Source organism: Salvelinus sp. IW2-2015, linkage group LG1 (genome assembly GCF_002910315.2).
Source record: "Salvelinus sp. IW2-2015 linkage group LG1, ASM291031v2, whole genome shotgun sequence".
NCBI lineage: Eukaryota > Metazoa > Chordata > Actinopteri > Salmoniformes > Salmonidae > Salvelinus > Salvelinus sp. IW2-2015.
In genome coordinates, this window is record NC_036838.1 from 42,601,971 (window position 1) to 42,615,860 (window position 13,890).

Sequence of the window (13,890 nt, forward strand, 5' to 3'; positions counted from 1 at the left end):
CATACCATTTGAAAGGAAACACTTTGAAGTATGTGGAAATTAATGTAGGAGAATACAGAGATAGCAGGGGTTCAAACTGTAGAACCCAGTTCCTACATTTGAATATAAAATGTATTTTATCAAACAAAACTATGCTACATTTTATCTCTGGGACCCTCAGGATGACAAATCAGAGCACGATTACTGAATGTAAGTACATTATTTACCTTCAGAGGTGAATGTATCAATCTAGTTGCCGTGATAAAAGGTTTTTGTTGTTGTGCACTCCTCAAACAATAGCATGGTATTTTTTCACTGTAATAGCTATATTATGTCCATATAAGACATGTCTATGTCCTGGAAAGTTTGCTGTTACTTATGTCATTCTAGTCACATTAGTGCACGTTAGCAACAACCCTCCCAGTATAGGGGCACTGATCCCGTAGATCCTTAAGAGGTTTTAATGGGGTGGCGGTGTTGTACCTAACCAACTGTGGAGGCGGGATGATGGACAACTGCTCAATTGGTGACACTGGGCATCTTCCTCCTTGTAAGGTATCCATGATGATGGTACATGTGCACCCTGGCTTTGGTACCCATCCTGCAAAGATGTCTTAAATCAAAACCTGTTGATACAGTGCATTCGGAAAGTATTCAGACTCCTTGTCTTTTTCCACGCTTTGTTACATTACAGCCTTATTTTAAAATTGATTAAATAAAACAATTTCCTCATCAATCTACACACAATACCCAATAATGACTAAGCAATGACTTAGAAATGTTTGCACATTTATTTAAAATAAAAAGCAGATATTTACGTAAGTATTCAGACCCTTTGCTATTACACTCGAAATTGAGCTCAGGTGCATCCTGTTTTCTATTGATCACCCTTGAGATGTTTCTACAACTTTATCTACAACTCTRCAGCCTCTACCAATCAGGCCTTTATGGTAGAGTAGCCAGATGGAAGCCACTCCTCAGTAAAAGGCACATGACAGCCCACTTGGAGTTTGTGGGCTGTCATGTGCCTTTTAAAGACTCTCAGACCATGAGAAATAATGTTCTCTGGTCTGATGAAACCAAGATTGAACTCTTTGGCCTGAATGCCAAGCATCATGTCTGGAGAAAAACTGGCACCATCCCTACGGTGAAGCATGGTGGTGGTGGCAGCATCATGCTGTGGGGATGTTTTTCAGTGGCAGGGACTGGGAAACTAATCAGGATCGACAGAAAGATGAACGGAGCAAAGTACAGAGAGATCCTTCATAAAAACCTGCTCCAGAGCACTCAGGACCTCAGACTGGGGTGAAGGTTCACCTTCCAACAGGACAACGACCCTGAGCACACAGCCAAGACAATGCAGGAGTGGCCTCGGGGCGAGTCTCTGAATTTCCTTGAGTGGCTCAGCCAGAATCCGTACTTGAACCCGATCTAACATCTCTGGAGAGACCTGAAAATAGCTGTGCAGCGACGCTCCCCATCCAACCTGACAGAGCTTGAGCGGATCTGCAGAGAAGAATGGGAGAAACTCCCCAAATAAGAGAGGCTGTAATCGCTGTCAAAGGTGCTTCAACAAATTACTGAGTAAAGGGTGTAAATGTGATATTTCTGTTTTTTATCTATAATACATTTGAAAACATTTCTAAAAACCTGTTTTTGCTTTGTCATTATGGGGTATTGTGTGTAGATTGATCATGGAAAAATAATAATTTAATCCATTTTAGAATAAGGCTGTAACGTAACAAAATGTGGAAAAAGTCAATGTGTCTGAATACTTTCCGAATGCACTTTACATGATAGTACTAGTAATAATTTTGACAAATTCAAAAGAAGAGATGAGAAATGCAAAARTCTGTAATTAGTTTTTCTGCATGATGCCAAAAGTGATACATTGATGACCTGATGATGGTTGAGTAACTGAAACGTTTGTCTATGCACTTTTTAGCCCTTATGATTGACATCATGCTATGATAAATTGCACTTGCCTTTTAAACCTATTTTCATGCAAATGTGGCTGATACTGTTCAATAAGGACTGAAAGCAATGCACAGACAGCACCCACTGTTTATTCAACACTTGATAGTAACCATTTTTATTCTGAAACTTCTAAAGGGCTGGATGACTTGGGAGGCCAATGCAGACTCATACACAGCCCTGTTCATAACTTCCCCTGGAAACTGGTTTCAGACAGTGTTTTAGAGTATCAATAACATATCTAGCACCATTTGAAATCAGTGTTCTTGGTGTAAGAAGGACACAATTTAAAGCAGGATGGATGAAGGCATACAGTAGGCCTACATCCGTCTCATAATTTCTCACACATTTGGCATGGCGGGTATTGTTAACGTAATTTGTTGACTGGAACACATGACAATAAAAACATTGCATTCCGTGTCCAATGATGTAAATGTCATATGTATCACTAAAATATGTTCTGGGAATTGTAGCGCCACCACAGCCCCCCCGCGCGAGCGTCAGCAATCTCACGATCACACCTTGCCGCCCCCCTTCATGACCCCTCTTGCCAAGGTTGACCATTTTCTTTTGGTGTTTAGAGTCTCCTCTATTTCTAGCACCATTTGAAATCGGTTACAATGTCGGGGGAATATCATCTGAACAGAAGATGAAAAACACCCTTGGATTCACCCACACATTTAAGAGTTGTCCTTGACCAGCTCACATTCTTTTTGCTCAAAGTTCATGTAGACTTTACCAAAGGTGAGCCAAGGGCCGCAGTTGTGAAATGTTCCTTGACTTCACCATGCAAAGCTTTTTAATTTTAATATTTTTTCATGTTGCACATTATGAGGCATAATGAAGGACATGTCGATGCAGGTGAGTGGTTTTCAGGTCAGTTAGCTGTTACCATAGACTTCCAGTCATTAGCATTTACTTTAACTTAAAAATGGAAGAAGATAAAGGGCTTCCATGCCAATATCCCAAAGGATCCCTTTAAGCTGTTTATCAGGTTTTGACCACAGGTTTATACAAGGGGAGGGAGAAAGTTTATTGTGTATTTGAAACATGAAAGCAAACCATCTATGACAGGCATGCACCCCTTTTTCGAAGGCCCTCGGATCAATCCCCCCAGGCAGGGTCTCAATTTACTGTTGCTAGTTAGAATGGTATAATACACAAGGTGCAATTTCAAAACTTGGTTGTGCATCAGCAGTTTTTCTCTCATGTCATTCACTGATTGTCACTCTATAARCCCATGTCAGCTAAACATTTTTAACATTTATCTCCACCCAGTGACAAAAATKTGTAGAATTGCAGGAAATTAGCTGTAAAACTGCTAATTTTCCTCTGCCCAATGGCAAAATGAGTAGAATTACATGAAATTTGTTGTGAAATTGCAAACTCTTCCCTCAGCCCTATGGCAAAATGTGTATAATTTCAGCATGTCACTGCAGCCCCTCATGATGAGTTCAGATTTTTTTGTGGCCCCCACCACCATCAAAGTTGCCCAACCCTGATCTATGGTGTTCCAGTTTGCATTCGCACAGGAACTTTCTGGAAAGTTGGACACGTGGATGGAGGGAAAGCCTTGCTGAACCAGAAGTGTATTCATTACGTAGATTCTGTTGCAAAATCTTTCACAACAGAAACCGTTTATTCCAAACGTAAAATGTTTTGCATCGAAAACAAGAGTTTCTATTGGTCAAATTCAGGTAGTTCCATCCCCGTTTCGCTCCATTTGGTGTTTGCTTCCGTTTGATTCTTAAAAGGTTTTCGGTGCAACACGTATGGTGAATCCCAAACCATCCCCTCATTGACATTACCAATAAGCATTCCGTTATGTTGCGCCGGATGTCATGCATTTCAATGGGGATGTCCAGAAAGGACAACACCCTTTGCAATTGAAGCTTCCATTGCGAGACGGAATCCACATATTTTGAAAATGTTAAAACTTTTCAGTCTTCATTCCAGCCAGAGTCCTATGGAGTCAAATTCACACCATATGTATTGAATTCAAAATAAAATAAATCCTGAACATGAAAAATAAAGTTGAGAATGTAATCATTATATTTTCAAGGACGGGTGAAATAATGCATGTTGAAATCAAAAACCAAACAATTGGAAGCAAAATGTATATAATTGTAAACAAAAATAAGACATCAAACCCCAAAACTTRCAAGCAAATAATTTTAAAGCGAGAGCAAAACTCTGACAAATGACTCCCATCAGCCACTCCTTGGGCTATAATACCTATTTTACCAATTGGCCTGGACCCCTTTTACTSCCGACATGGAGCCCCTCTGAACCATCACGACTGGACTACCGACGTAATTCGCCCGAGGGGGTTTTTCACCTGGCTCCTTCGTCGCGACGTCCCCTGAATGCCCATCTGCTAGCCTGCTAGTCGCGGCCCACTAGCTGTCTAGAGCATATCGGACTGTTAGCTGAAGAGGCGCATCGGACAAATTCTTTGGCCACTATACCTATTTTGCCAATTGGCCTGGACCCTTTTACCACACGGAGCCCTGCTGATCCATGATGACTGGTCTGCCGACGTAACAGCACGAGGGGGCTACAACAGACTTCTTCCGTCGCAACTACCTCCAAGGCCCTTCTGCTAGCTTGCTAGCCCTGGCCCGCTAGCTGTCTGAATCGCTGTGTCTCTGGCCCGCCGAGCTACTCACTGGACCCCTTTAATCACTCGGCTACGCATGCCTCTCCCTAATGTCAATATGCCTTGTCCATTGCTGTTTTGGTTAGTAATTATTGCCTTATTTCACTGTAGAGCCTCTAGCCCTGCTCAATATGTTAATAGTTAACCCTTTAGTTCCACCTCCCACACATGCGGTGACCTCACCTGGTTTAAATGATGTTTCTAGAGACAATATCTCGTTCATCGTCACTCAATGCACAGGTTTACCTCCACTGTATTCACATCCTACCATACCTTTGTCTGTACATTATGCCTTGAATCTATTCTACCGTGCCCAGAAACATTCTCCTTATACTCTCTGTTCCAAACGTACTAGATGACCAGTTCTTATAGCCTTTAGCCGTACCCTTATCCTACTGTTCCTCTGGTGATGTAGAGGTCAATCCAGGACCTGCAGTGCCTAGCTCCACTCCCATTCCCCAGGCGCTCTCATTTGTTGACTTCTGTAACCGTAAAAGCCTTGGTTTCATGCATGTTAACATTAGAAGCCTCCTCCCTCAGTTTGTTTTATTCACTGCTTTAGCACACTCTGCCAACCTGGATGTCCTAGCCGTGTCTGAATCCTGGTTTAGGACCACCAAAAACCCTGAMATTTCCATCCCTAACTATAACATTTTCCGACAAGATAGAACTGCCAAAGGGGGCAGAGTTGTAATCTACTGCAGAGATAGCCTGCTGAGCTCTGTCTTACTATCCAGATTTGTGCCCAAACTATTTGAGCTTCTACTTTTAAAAATCCACCTTTCGAGAAACAAGTCTCACCGTTGCCGCTTGCTACAGACCACCTTCTGCCCCCAGCTGTGCCCKGGGCACCATATGTGAATTGATTGCCCCCCATCTATCTTCAGAGCTCCTGCTGTTAGGTGACCTAAACTGGGACATGCTTAACACCCCAGCCATCCTACAATCTAAGCTTGATGCACTCAATCTCACACAAATTATCAATGAATTTACCAGRCACAACCCCAAATCTGTAAACACGGGGACCCTCATAGATATCAACCTGCCCTCCAAATACACCTCTGCTGTCTTCAACCAGGATTTCAGCGGTCATTGCCTCATTGCCTTCGTCCGTAATGGGTCTGCRGTCAAACGACCACCCCTCATCTCTGTCAAACGTTCGCTAAAACACTTCAGCGAGCAGGCCTTTCTAATTGACCTGGCCCGGGTATCCTGGAAGGATATTGACCTCATTCCGTCTGTGCCTGGTTATTCTTTAAAAGTGCTTTCCTCACCATCTTAAATAAGCATGCTCCATTAAAAAAATGTAGAACCTGGAACAGATATAGCCATTGGTTCACTCCAGACCTGACTGCCCTTGACCAGCACAAAAGCATCCTGTTGCGTACTGCAATAGCATCAAATAGCCCCCGYRATATGCAACTTTTTAGGGAATTTAGGAACCAATATACACAGGCAGTTAGGAAAGCAAATGGTAGCTTTTTCAAACAGAAATTTGCTCCAAAAAGTTCTGGGACACTGTAAAGTCCATGGAGAATAAGAGCACCTCCTCCCAGCTGCCCACTGCACTGAGGCTAGGAAACACTGTCACCACTGATAAATCCGCGATAATWGAGAATTTCAATGAACATTTTTCTACGGCTGGCCATGCTTTCCACCTGGCTGCCCCTACCCCGGTCAACAGCCCTGCACCCCCCACGGCAACTTGCCCAAGCTTCCCCCATTTCTCCTTTACCCAAATCCAGATAGCTGATGTTCTGAAAGAGCTGCAAAATCTGGACGCCTACAAATCAGCCGGGACCCTCTCTTTCTAAAATTATCCTCCGAAATTGTTGCAACCCCTATTACTAGCCTGTTCAACCTCTCTTTTGTATCGTCTGAGATCCCCAAAGATTAGAAAGCTGCCGCGGTCATCACCCTCTTSAAAGGGGGAGACACTCTAGACACAAACTGCTACCGACCTATATCTATAAAGTCCTTCGGCCACCTTTCCTTCCAGTTCTCTGCTGCCAATGACTGGAACGAACTGCAAAAATCACTGAAACTGGAGACTCATATCYCCCTCACTAGCTTTAAGCACCAGCTGTCAGAGCAGCTCACAGATCACTGCACCTGTACATAGCCCATCTGTAAATAATCCATCCAACTACCTCATCCCCATACTGTTATTAATTTTGCTCCTTTGCACCCCAGTATCTCTACTTGCACACTCATCTTCTGCACATCTATCACTACAGTGTTTAATTGTTATATCGTAATTATTTCGCCACTATGGCCTATTTATTGCCTTACCTCCCTAATCCTACCTCATTTGCACACACTGTATATAGACTTTTTGTATTATGGACTGTATGTTTGTTTATTCCATGTGTAACTTGGTTACACTTTCCCAGCAACCAATCCTTTTGAATACATTTTCCCTACGCTCTTGCCTACATGTACTACCTTTTGGTTACGCTACTCGTATCTTTGCTTTCGATGTCCGTTTCTTTGCTTTCACTGCCAGTCAGTTCGATTGCGAGTTTTGTCATTATTTTTCTGTGAAGGGCAGGAGGGAGGGAGGCGTAGAGGGAGGCGTAGACAATGAGTCTCCGTTGGTCTGCTAGTTTTGGAGTGACGGTTCGTCTTAACCCAATCAATGATCATGATAGACAGGCTTTTTTWWATATTGCCTACCTTATATTGCCTACCTTATATTGCCTTCATATTGTAGACGGTCTGACGTCACCTCGTTATAGGGTTTTAGCTAACTTACTTCAAAATTGTTAGTCACGGGCCAATAATGTACGGATATTAGAAGCATGTCTATCTAATACATTTAATGACAAACCATCTAACTACTTAGGTAAACATATGAATTACCTGTTGCACAGCGTTCTGCGCAGGTGTTGGTAACTGGTCGCCATACACCTGCGCCAAAATCATTTGTCATAGAGTTTTGCTCTCGCTTTAAAATTATTTGCTTACAAGTTTTTGGGTTTTGCTTTTGATGTCTTATTTTTGTTTACAATTCTATACATTTTGCTTCCAATTGTTTGGTTTTTGATTTCAACATCCATTATTTCACCTGTCCTCGAAAATATAATTTTACATTCTCAACTTTATTTTTCATGTTCACGATTTTATTATATTTTGAATTCAATACATATAGCATGAAATTGACCCCATAGTAATAACTTAAAATGAAAATAATTATTAGGTGTAAGTTGATTGCTACAACGGTGTTGTCGACCTAGCCTAGCTTTTAGCTAGCTGTGCTAGTTAGCTTGACTTGCTATAAAGTTAGAGAAACAAGTTGAGGAAAAGTAACTAAACCAAATATGTTTTATTATCACTTTAAACAATAGATTTATTCTGTCTTGAATGAAAATGTCATATTTTGCAATCTTCCAAAGTAAATGCGATCTCTGATGTTGCGGTACAAACACTGCAAGTACATTTTTTTTATCAAATTGTGCAAACTCAAAACATATTGTGATATGCGTGTCAGGATAATCAGCAAGCGGTGTCGCGCGGTGAAACACCGCTTCCCATTAATTTTCAATGGAAGGAAAGCGGTGAGAGGCGGAGAGGGCTGGGGACCTTTGGGCGGTGCGAAGGTGGCGCTGGAGCTTCGGTGCGAGGGAGAGCCCGAATGTGGAGCTAGTCGCAAGTATGTGAGCCGCTGACAGGTGAAACGCTTCGCCTCACAATCAATGATTACATAATGTACATTGTTTGTTATATTAAAGAGGTGCATTTATAGATCCGTTATGAGCCATTAGCTAAATGCTGACATAATGCTTTTTACTAAAGTAGATTTTGTTGTAACACTTTGCTGCACCCACAGATGAACCCGTTCTGCCTGTGCCAGATACTAACCTTACTCCCACACACACACAGAGAGAGATGGCTGACACAAACCATTGATGAGCACGGATAAGGCAGGGGGGCGCTCTGACCTCAGGGGGCGCTCTGACCTCAGGCGCCAGTTGCTGGTGTCTGCTTCAACATCTTGTCAATACAAGAGACAACCCAGACCGGCATGGCACTCAACGAGCACGCGCATGCATACACAACACACACACAACACACACACACACAACCCCTGTTTCAGGCGGGAGTTCCAAGGACAAAGAACACTACTGAGAACCAAGTGAACATTGATATCAGCCTGAAGGGGACCGCCCTCCACTCACAGCGACCAGTCAGGAGAGCAGAACTACTAGAATCAACCTACGTCATTTCACTGTATAAAATGTATTGCACAATATGAGTCGGGGCTCCTCCTGCTACTCCCTCTGAGCTAAATGGACGAGCCCGTGCACGTGTTGTCAGATATCTTTGCAACTTATTAAACTGCCTTAAATATCATACCTTATCCACCTGGTCTAGCGTCTCAACTTGGTCTCTCTCTTCTAGCAAATATCATCAATCTTTAACACCATTCATTTTCATGGAAGGAAAGTGGTGAGAAGCGGAGGGGTGGGAGACCTTTGGGCGTGCGAACGTGCATGGGAGACGGTGAAAAATATAACATTTTCACAAGTTTATGCAAATCACCAGCGGCGACCGCTGGGTGATGACCAATCATATCGAGTGGTTTCCAGAAGAATTTGACGCTATGCGACCCATAGCTGGAGACTTTCTTCAGCAAAGATGGCTGACAAAAATACTAGGATGGAAGCAAATGTAAGTGATTATAACGTCATAACAAATCATGCAAAAAATACAGTACAGAACAGTTGAGAGGAATATGTTAGTTAATGTAGAGACAAACGATTATGCATATTTTTTTGTCTTAACATTTATTTGCAAATATCGCGATTTAACAAGCTAGCTGACTAGCTAACATTGGCTAGTTAGCTGGTTGGCTTTATAGGTGTTGTGACATGAGTATAAAATTGTAATTCTGGTTGTTTGATGTTTTAGGGACTCTTGAAACAACCAGCAAACCAGGCTGTCGTCTTGTGAAACAGTGGATGTAAAGAATCTAGCTAGCTAAAGCATTTACTGCAAATTGAATGTACAATTTTRTAAGTGTGTCTTGCTGATATTTGCCATGCAATGCAGATAAATAAAGTAAAGTAACTAGCTAACTATTTTTTTGCTTATTGTGCAGTGGAGGATAAAAATACCTGTATGCCAATAGATGTGTAGCTAGCTATGTAGCCGATATGTGTATGGACCCTAAAACGTTTGGTATACATATTAATTCAGAATCTGGCTTTGAACCTCCGCTATCTTCATAGCCACTTGTATCAACTTCAAAACAGTCTGAATGACATTAATGACRCCTATGGATTGAGTAGAATCTAATCTAACTTTGTGCCAAGTATACATGTAGTTATTACCATGCATGAGATCCCCCACATTGTGTAAATGTAATATATTCACTGTTGATGTACTCTACCTTGGCAAATAACGGTGCAGTTCAGGTATGAATGTCTTTGAGATTATTTTTTCAGTCATATCCAATACCAGGAGTATCAAATTCCAGTCTTTCAATGATGCTGTGTCTGCATGTATGTATTACAATTATACACTTCAACAGTGTTTACCAATCTTGGTCCTGGGACAGCAATGGTTACACATTGTAACTATGGAATAGACTAGAAACATGATTTAACTAGTTAAAGGCTGATTTGTAATTCATATATACAGAAATAGAATTTTTAAAAAACAGTACAATACACGTCCTATTGGTTCATCTCAATATCTTCATTGATCTGATAAACACAGGATAGGTGTAGTAGTTCATCAAATGAGAGGCTTAATTTCAACCAGTAGAGAATTTTAAACACTTTATTGAAAGGTCATTGTCAAAGTGTTATTAATACATGCATTATAAATATTATCATTGTAAAATGATATTGTAAATACAAGTTCAATCTGTACTTCAATGCACATCTGGTCTGCATTATAAAAACAGAGGAAGAAAGGTGGCGAGGGAGGTATAAAAGACAGAAAGGGAAAGAGGTAATACCAGAGGAGCAGGGAAGAGAGCATATGATTAATGAATCACAGTGCTACCCTAATATTCTCTCAGTTCATCACAATTACATAATAGTGTCTCTAGTGGTGTCTCCTAACCAGCCTTGGGCTCCCAGTCAGCCTGAAGGTTATCTTAAGGTGAGATGAGGGTGAGATGGCGATGACTGGACTGGGGGTTGACATCCTCTCTCACATCAAAACATACCTGCAGACGAGAGACAGATGGGGAGAGAGAGAGCATGTTTAAGCCTTGTGTTTTTTTTTTATTCTAACACTCAGTCATCATAATCATCAGGAGGTGAAATGCAAAACTGACCTTGGATCATTAACTCTGGGACTATTGCATCTCTCTGTATTTCAATGTAAAGTAYCTCTTTAATAATACTCCCTGTTGACCCGACCAAGTGWCCTCACCTCTGATCATGCTGTGCACTATGTAGCAAGTTCAGATGCGGGAGGGGTTCACCAACACCGGCTGATATAACCTAGAGGATTTAGGGAGAAGGGGAGAGAGGGATGAAGTGAAGGAGAGAGACAGTTATTGAGAAAATAAGGTAGTTAAAGGGACTGTTCAACAGGAATCGGTGTGTGTGGCYTCACCTGGTGTCCACACTAAGTGGCCAAAGAGTATTTTATGCTGAAAAAGATGCATACACACGAGAACAAACAATATAGCGTAGTTATAGAAATAATGAAGTGTCTTACTATTCTGTATGGTTGACCCTCTTGCCTATTCTTTGAAAGTGGAAGGAGCCACAGTTATACACCTGAGCCTGGATACTGCACTACACAATCCATCAATCCGATTGATATATGTGTGTAGGTGTGGGGTATAAGGTGCCTAATTGTTCAAAATGTTTTTTTATTATGGGTGACTTTGTTTTTGTACAGACATCACACCCTTACCTGAGAAGTAGAAATCAAAGGGAGAGAAACTGGGAATTTAATAACTGCAGTTTACATAGCTAAGTAAAAGGAAGAATACTCTTATTGAAATGTGGATGGCTCTCAAARGAGCCTTAGGTTGTRCATAGTGTAGTCTATGGTGTTGCCAGGGAACAGCAACCTCTTCAAAGAAGTTGGCCGGTGAAGATCTCCCGCACGCACACRGATTGCCTCTCTTGCTGCTTTGTTGGACCCCATCTTTAAAACTTCCTGCAGAGCAGCAGGCTTCTCCTCTGGCACAAGGTGACAAGCTGCAGATCCCCTTCTGGTCCTCGTGTCCATCCTCATGAAGTTAYGCAGGACACAGGTAGCCTTCACAAGCCTGAATTCCTCCAGGACGCAGTCCTAGATGGCCCTGGTCAACCAACCTTGCAGTCCCCTACACGGTAACTGTAGGCAATCGTTTTGAAGAAATTTCCAGTTACAAGGTATCTGTAGGAATATGGAAGATAATGTCATTATTAGCCTTTACATCACCAGGTCATTGTGGATTACTAAAGTATAATATCCCTTATAACAAATCATGATAACATTGGATTGATAGATGCATGTGACAATAGTAGGCTGTATCAAGGATAGCATCAAATTGTATTTATTTAACTAGGCAAGTCAGTTTAGAACAAATTCTTATTTTAATGACTGCCTAGCAACAGTGGGTTAACTGCCTAGTTCAGGGGCAGAACAACAGATATTTACCTTGTCAGCTTGGGGATTCGATCTTGCAACCTTTCGGTTACTAGTCCAACGCTCTAACCACTCGGCTACCTGCCACCGCAATGAATGAATGAATACATAAATATCACTTAAAGCTTTATGATGAGTTGATCATTTTAATCAGCTGTGCAGTGCTAAAGCAAAAACAGAAATGTGCACCCCTTTGAGTCCCCAGGACTGAGAACCACTGCTATTCAGTGGGACCTCTTCATCTGCAGACAGGCTTTCACAGCTCTCTGTATCTGAGGACAGAAAACCTCACAAGAAACAGACTTCAATATACTCAAATTAGACCGCACTGAATATTATGTTACTATTATCTCTGTCCTCACTTCTAGGGACTGGAACTACACAAAGTACCTGCCCTATCCAGAATAGCCTACTCTCTCTGTTTGACAGTTGGGGCTGCTATCCTTTCACCCTCCTCCATGGCTGTTAGCTAGCTACCGACAAATGCATTTTGAGTTTTTYYCCCAGTGATAAATACATCAAGATAGCTAGCTAATATGAAGTTAGTTAGCTGGTGATATTTAATTCACTTAGCTAGCTATCTATATAGTATRTAAAGTTTGCTATTCACAAGAGGCATTGCCTCGAACAAAAGCAATCTCAGAAGACCTAAGATTAAGAATTGTTGACTAGCATAAAACTTGAAAGGGTTACAAAAGTACCTCTAAAAGCCTTGATGTTTATCAGTCCACTGTAAGACAACTTGTCTATAAATGGAGAAAGTTCAGCACTGTTGCTACTCTCCCTAGGAGTGACCCTCCTGCAAAGATGACTACAAGAGCACAGCGCAGAATGCTCAATGAGGTTAAGAAGAATCCTAGAGTGTCAGCTAAAGACTTACAGAAATATATGGACATGCTRACATCTCTGTTGACGAGTCTACGATACGTAAAACACTAAACAAGAATGGTGTTCATGGGAGGACACCACGGAAGAAGCCACTGCTGTCCAAAAAAACATTGCTGCACGTGTGAAGTTTGCAAAAGTGCAGCTGGATCTTCTACAGCACTACTGGCAAAATATTCTGTTGACAGGTGAAACTACAGTTGAGTTGTTTGGAAGGAACACACACTATGTGTGGAGAAAAAAAGGCAYTGCACACCAACATCAAAACCTCATCCCAACTGTAAAGTATGGTGGAGGGAGCATCATGGTTTGGGGCTGCCTTGCTGCCCCAAACCATGATGAATTCCCAAGTTTATCAAGATATTTTGCAGGAGAATGTTAGGCTATCAGTCTGCCAATTGAAGCTCAACAGAAGTTGGGTGATGCAACAGGACAACAACCCAAAACACAGAAGTAAATCAACAACAGAATGGCTTCAACAGAAGAAAATACGCCTTCTGGAGAGCCCAGTCAGAGTCCTGACCTCAACCCGATTGAGATGCTGTGGCATGACCTCAAGAGAGCAGTTAACACCAGACATCCCAAGAATATTGCTGAACTGAAACAGTTTTATAAAGAGGAATGGTCCAAAATTCCTCCTGACCGTTGTGCAGGTCTGATCCGCAACTACAGAAAAYATTTGGTAAAGGTTATTGCTGCAAAAGGAGGGTCAACTAGTTATTAAATCCAAGGGTTCACATACCTTTTCACTTTTTCCAMCCTGCACTGTGAATGTTTACATGGTATGTTCA

General features: G+C 41.8%; 1 long non-coding RNA gene across 2 annotated transcripts; it reads left to right on the top strand.

Annotated features, from left to right (window-relative positions):
- Nucleotides 1-2,585: 2,585 nt before the first annotated feature.
- LOC139028213 (uncharacterized) lies at nucleotides 2,586-9,690 on the top strand. Of its 2 annotated transcripts, XR_011480406.1 has the most exons (3): nucleotides 2,586-7,547; nucleotides 7,583-9,283; nucleotides 9,524-9,690. It is a non-coding gene; the product is annotated as an uncharacterized lncRNA (long non-coding RNA). The 2 variants fall into 2 exon arrangements; XR_011480405.1 differs by having other exon boundaries at nucleotides 2,586-9,283.
- The last annotated feature ends 4,200 nt before the right edge of the window (nucleotides 9,691-13,890 follow it).